Here is a 7234-nt window from a genome sequence, read left to right as displayed (position 1 = left end):
CACTCTGAGAATCCCCTGTGAGATCCATGATCTCACTTTGATCTTTACGGAGTATTAAACTGACGTGCCTCCACCTCAAAGTGAGCATCAATTGCATCTGCTCCAGAACTACGTTCACTGTCAGATTTCTGCTCCAGAGAAGGCATTTTCTGTAACGCCCCGGAAATTTTAAACCCTAACCTTGGAACCCTAGAATTTAATTGTTGATGACGTGGAATCGAAATGCTTTAATTGCGTGAGAAAAGTCTATGTTGAAAGTTTGAAAAGTCAAACTTATTGATTTGATGATGTGGCATATGTTTTATTTGTTGTTTATGTGGCAGATAATTGTTTAAGGGTGAGTGAGAATATTAGAGGAAATTTCCATAAATGCTTGTCACCCTAATTCTTGTGAATTTCGAACCCTAGCCCCTTTTTGTAGAGGATTTCTATTTTTCCGGATTTAATTTAATCCTTGGGGTATTTATTTAAATTAAGTTCTAAGAGCCAATTATTTCCTTATTTAGAACACAAAAATTGAGCCCCCCTTTGTTCATAGTGATTTTCGAAAATCACTATAGTTGGGAAGGAAGGAATTTATTTTATTTTATTTGATCCCTTACTTGATTTCCTTCCATACCTAGAATATATTTATTCTACCAAATCTTTTCATACTTCAAGAGATCTTACCTAACTTTATTCCAATTAATATTCAAAAATCCATGCCTTATTTACAAGGCATAGAAATCGGCCCCTACCTTATTCCATGGAGGATTTTCCTTATTTTTATTTTGCTCCATAATATCTTATTCTATATGGAAAAATACCAAAACAAAATCTTGACTTTATGGAAAGCCTTATTTTCGAAAATAGGGAGATATTGCCATCTCCTATTTTTGTTAATTTTCCTTCTCTACTTCACCCTATTATTTTATTCTATTTATTTATAAGGCAAAAGATCTTACCAAATATTCTATTCTTATTACCTAAAGATCTCTTTGGACTCTATAAATAAGAACCAACCCCAACCCTAGCCCCCATAATTTTCGAAAATCCCTCCCCCATATGCTCTCTCAATTTTCTTCCACTTTACTCCATAAATCCTTCATCTTTTGAGAAGAAATCGAAGTTTAATCCGTGGATATTGAAGAACCAAGCCTCTACTTTATTTCTACCGATTGATTTTCTCTAAAAAGGTATTTTCGTTTGAGAGTTATGTTGTTCTTCTTCTACCTCTTCTTTTCTTTTTCTTCCAACCGATTTAATCGGTGTTCTTGAACCTTCATGCATATTAATTGAGAGAAAAGGGATAAGAAGGGATATGAGAACATGTGTGTGTGTGTGTGTGTGCCGAGAGTGTGAGGTGTGTGTGCGTCGTGTGTGTGTGTGTTGTGCGTGTGGTGTGTGTGTGTTGAAGTGTGTGTTGTGTAGTATGTGCTTGATGGCTAAATACTTTTGCATGACATACGATGATAGATCTAGGGTTGAGACGCTAAGAAATATATGTATGATAAACGACTTGAAATTTGTAATTCTTGATGAGTGTAACTCGAAATCTCTAAGTTATGAAGATTTAGGTGAAACGTTGGGAAAGAGGGAAGTAACGAGACATGCATACGTTGAGAACTATAATTGAACCTAATTTGTGAATATGTGCCTATGTGAATTTAAAGGTGAACCCTCGGTTGTGAAGCCAGATAACGGAAAAGCGAAACTACTTGAAATCTAAGCAGTCGAGGTGGGATTTACTCTAAAAACTCTCTTTTTGTTTTATAAAGTATTGTATGGCGATATAAGGGTGGTTTAACTGTTATGCCATGCCTATGTTTGTTTGATTGCGATTGTTGGATATGTTATACGAATTCGGGTCTGAGTATGGGCCACAAACCCTCCCAGGCTGTGTACACGAGGGGATCGTGAGCCGTCCTTACTAGTCGGCCGGTCACGTGGGCGAAAAGTGTGGCCACACTTTCGTCGCACATGGATATGATTGTGATTGTGGAATTGTGATGAGAAAATGGGAGATATTTGACTGGCCAGTCTATGAAAATATATTTTGTGATACTCGTGCTATTTCTTTTACAACTGCTTAAAACTCGAGTTCACTTGGTAAGGGTGGCATAACTTAATAAAATGTTTTGGCAATGAGCCCACTGAGTATTTCAAAATACTCAGCCCTGCATGTGTTTTCCTTATGTGCAGGTTGAATGATGACGAGCGGTGGCGGGTTTTGAGCAGCTTACTTAATGAATATGGATATGTTGAACTCTAGGTGTAGTTGTGTCACCATACATAGTTATGCTTTTTCTCTTGGTCGTTTTCCGCTAAGTTTTGATACTCTGATATTGTTTCGGTTGAATGGCACTCTTTTCTTTCGTTTTGAGGCCTTAGTACTTGTTTGGTGATTCCACTTTGGATATTATGTCGTACATTTAAGACCTTTGAACCATTTATGACATCTTCTTCATTTTCTCTCTTTAAATCTCTAGGTCAAGTCTTTACTATTATTTACTCTGATGTTTCTCTCTAAATGCAACCCTAGCCTATATTTATTTCTTTGGAGTCGGTTGGGTAGCAGTTCGCCGCATTTATTGTACCCTAGGAGGGCGGGCTGTTACATTTTCTCTTCTATGAAAACCACATCTCTACTGACTAATATTTTTTGATTTCCTGGTATGGGTTGAAATTCTGACCCAACCATGTTTGGCAAAAAAAAATTGATTCAACAGTATATTTGGTCAAAATTTTGGTCTTACTTCAATGGAAATCGAACACCCTTACTGTTCCGCTACATGTGAAGCATGTATGTTGATTCAATGTAGTTATGTGTATGGGAAAAGAAGGAATATTTATTTCCGATGACGAAGTGTAGCTTAGTTGGCAGGGTGCTTCCTCTCTGAACAATAGGAACAGAAGGGATGTCATGCAAGTGTCCTTATAAATGAATTTACAAGTTAAGGTGTTAAACCCACGAGCAATAGTTATATTGCTGCACTTAAAATATTTGGTGATGTCGTTAGGCTCGTAATTATGGATGAGAAATTTAAATACAAAATACAGTATATGAAGACTAAACATAAAATGAACAATCAATTAAGTAAACTGAACAATAGGCTGGACGACATGGTCAAAAACAGAATAGTGGCAAGAAACTACTAAGTTTGAACAACTAGCAATTTTAACTTCTTTTCTTCCCCAAAGGCCTCGAACCTTTCACACACTTAAAATAACAAACAAAATCACCAAGATCAATGAACCGAAAGTAGTAAGTTAAAGACAAAGATTTTCAGATCAAACACTCAAGATCGCAAACAACCAAAGAATATGCTAAAATTGCTTAGAGAAATAAATGCACTAATATGCTCTTTAACTAGCTCCGATTTCCTAAACTAGAGAGTTAAGAGGTTGGGCAATGGTTCCAAAACAAGTGATACAAAGGCAATAAATACTGCTACAAACTTCACCCCATGATGAGCAAAAGATCATTGTCCAGATTGGGCAACTTAGTCTGTTCAATTTGCTTCCTTTTATATGCAAGCGGATACATAAACACAGCATGTTAACGAACTTGGAAATCTATATACACCGCTTTATATGGCCATAAGCAAGAAACATACCCGGTAATTTCGGTATGTAGATACACGCACATGCAATACATGGAAACAAGAGTGTTTTCCACAATGCATGTTGGTGGATCGCGCGGAGAAGATGAGTATGGCGTTGCAGAAAAAATGAACGACGCAAGAAGTTACGTGGTTCGGTGTTACCACCTACGTCCACGGAGGAAGCTGATCACAATCTTATTCAAGTGTCAAAAGATTACAACACACTCCAAACTACAAGAACACTCAAACACTCAACCAAGAATCTGATCACAACACTCAAAGCTGATAATCCTCTCTTAATCTTGATGATGCCTCACTTGGAAAGTGCTCTCTCTCTGTAGCTTGTGTTGAAGAACTAATGAGAAGGAAGTAGGCAGTTATCATCTCATATATACACTCGGTGAAGCTGGCCGCCCTTCAACCATTTTAACCGCTTTTCAAACTCTTCTCTTATTTGCAAATTAGCCCTCCGAACTTTCACTAATCATAAGTTCCACCCATCTACAAATCTCCACCTTGGAGCTTATGAACAAAATTCTTGATCAACTCCCTCAATCCCCACTGCTTCAACACTCAACAAGATTGATCAACTCCAAGCAATGCTTCAGCTTGGAGCTGGGTATTGATTTTGTGAGCATATATGCTGCATTCTCCTCTCCTCAGTAGAAACTTTAGTAACCTCAACCGTGCCCTTGTTTACTTCATCTCTGATGAAATGTAATCTTACATTCACATATTTACTTCTCTCATGAAAGGTTTGGTGCTTGGATAAACAGATGGCACTGCTATCACACCTAATCTCCACAGGCTTTTGTTCTATCCCAAAATCAGCTAGAATCCCCTTGAGTCAAAAGCTTTCTTTAACTGCTTCTGCCAAGGGAATGTATTCAGCCTCAGTGGTGGATAAAGCTACCGCAGGCTGCAAATTAGACTTCCAACTCACTATACTTCCATAAAGACAGAAAACATAGCCAGATTGAGATTTCCTTGTATCCACACTTACTGCATAATCAGAATCACAGAAACCAATCAATGCCCTCTCCTGATCCTTCTTTGCAGCCTCAAATGCAATACCATAGCCAGTGGTTCCCTTCATGTATCGATGTCATCCAAACCAATGGAAGGTGGTTCACTTCCCCACCAATTAACAGGATGTGACTCCGACCAGTCAAACCGCGGCGACAAAGGCTGAGTTTCAGATTCGTCAAACACCACATCCGGAGGTAAAGTTTCAGATCCGTCGAGTAATGGGGACGACGGTAGAGTTCAGAACCATAGAAGCCCTCGGACGAATCTTCATGCTCTGATCCATCGATACCCTTAGATGGAGCTTCATTTCTAGATCCGTCGAGAGCCTTGGACGGAGCTTCAGTTTTAGATCCGTTGAAACCTTTGGACGGAGCTTCAGTTTCAGATCCGTCAAAGAACCAGTCGGGGGGTGTCGGACCTCCAGCCCCGTCGTCGCCAATGAATGGTGGAACACCGTGAACCATGAATCGACGAGGTATTTCTTCGTTGTCTACCCAATCTGGCGGTGTTTCAGGGACGACAGTGTCCGTCAATTCGGAGGGAGGCGGAGTGGATAAGGCTGAGGGCCGAGGGGGGAGGCGGAGGAATCGATAGTGAGATAGTGAATGAGAGAGAGAATCGAGAGTTGACTGATGCCATTCTAGGCATCAATTTCATTTTTTTTAATTGTAAATAATGGCATTTTATGTAAATTCAGCCAAAAATAAGGGCATTTTTGATGTACAAATATAGTAAGTAGGAAGTGTTACTTTTAGTCGGGACCGAAATGGAAAAAAGTAATTCTTAATCGGGGACGAAAGGAGAATTATATTTATGGTTTGAAAGAAGTATTTGGAGGAGTAGTACTTATTAGATTTTGCAATCCATAGTTGACACCTCTAATGGGGAAGTTAGATTTTTATGGTATGATTTTCTTTCCTTCTTCCTAATATATGGAAAAGATATGATTTAAAAATATATTCATGATTTATGGAGAATTAGGAAATATTAGATGACATGGACATATCTGTATCATTTTTCATTAATATTATGATTTGTATAATTCAATATTTTTTCTCCTTAAAGTAAATAATAGGCAAAATACATACTTAGGTCCTTATACTTTAGTCAAAATGTTCATTAGGTCCTTATACAATTTTTTTGTTTTAATAGGTCCTTATATTATTCACAATATTTTTATCAGGTCCTCGTACAATTTTTCGTTTTAGTAAGTCCTTATACTTTTATCATAACATTCATTAGGTCCTTATACAATCTTTTATTTTAGGGACTTTTTTTACATTTATCTTGGATAATAATTTAAATTTAATTAAACTTAATGAACTTTTTAATATTCCACTATTTAACTTAGCATAATCTATAAATATAATATCATCTTGTTATCCAATAATCTCAATAAGTTGTAGAGAATAATAAAAAGATTAACCGTGATGATTGAAGATTAAAATCGAAGTTTTTTTAGAATAATTATCCGAATTTTCAATTGATTATTTATATTGAAAGATACGTTTCCTAAATATTTATAATTGTAATGACACGGGATTTATGTCACACTTGTGTAATGACACGGGATTTTAGGAGGTTTTGTTTTGTGTGTTAAATGGAGAGAAAAATATATTTTTTATATTAATGTGAGAGCGAACTTTTTTCAAAAATGGAGATTCGACATCTTTTGTGGGACAAACTAAGAAGGAAAGTGTGACATCTTTTATTGGACGAAGGGGGTATTATATATTATGATTAACTTAAAAATTCAGTTTAATAAAATTACTAGATTCATTAAAATAAAATATTTATCTTAATTTTATCTAACTAATTGAGAATGTAACTATATAAAAGTATTAACTAGCACTATAAAGTAATATCATAATATTCAAATAAGATATGGTATATTAATAATAATAGTATAAGAAACTATTACACTCAATCTCAAATAAATTAGAAGAAAGAAGAAAGTGGATGAATAAAGAAACAAATATACTTTAAAGAAAATGAGAGGATAAATAGATTGAATTGTCCTTCATGGCCTTAAGGGTACTTTGGTCATGAAAATATTGGAAATAGCCAAAAAGTAGTTGAATTGATATTAACTTAGAGTTGATGAACCTCAAAAGATATTATGAAATGTTACGGATCAAATTAGCTCATTTAAGATAGTTGATGTACTAAAAAAGATATTCCCTCTATTTAATAATCTTATAATCAATGTCGAACTAATTTTTTAATTCATTTTAAGCTGATTTTAGTTTGTTTAGTTCATTTTAAGCTGATTTTAATTTATTTTAAGAGTGTTTTACTAAGAGCATTTTACTTCATTCTTTCTAAAATTTATTTTGGTTCGACATTTCAAAGTAGTTTTGCATATACTCCGATGATCTAATAATTCATTGTTATTGAAATTGCTTAATATTTCAATAAATATATAAATAAATTAATCTGAACTCTGATTTTCTTTCCTTCCTAATATATGGAAAAGATATGGTTTAACAATATATTCATGATTCATGGAGAATTAGGAAATAATAGATGACATGGACATATCTGTATCATTTTTTATTAATATTATTATTTGTATAATTCAATATTTCTCTTTACATCTTAAAAATAAAGTAAATAAAAAT

Source organism: Salvia hispanica, chromosome 4, assembly GCF_029641045.1.
Source record: "Salvia hispanica isolate PSC_SH4W2 chromosome 4, Shi_PSC_v1, whole genome shotgun sequence".
NCBI lineage: Eukaryota > Viridiplantae > Streptophyta > Magnoliopsida > Lamiales > Lamiaceae > Salvia > Salvia hispanica.
This window is presented reverse-complemented; position numbering follows the sequence as displayed.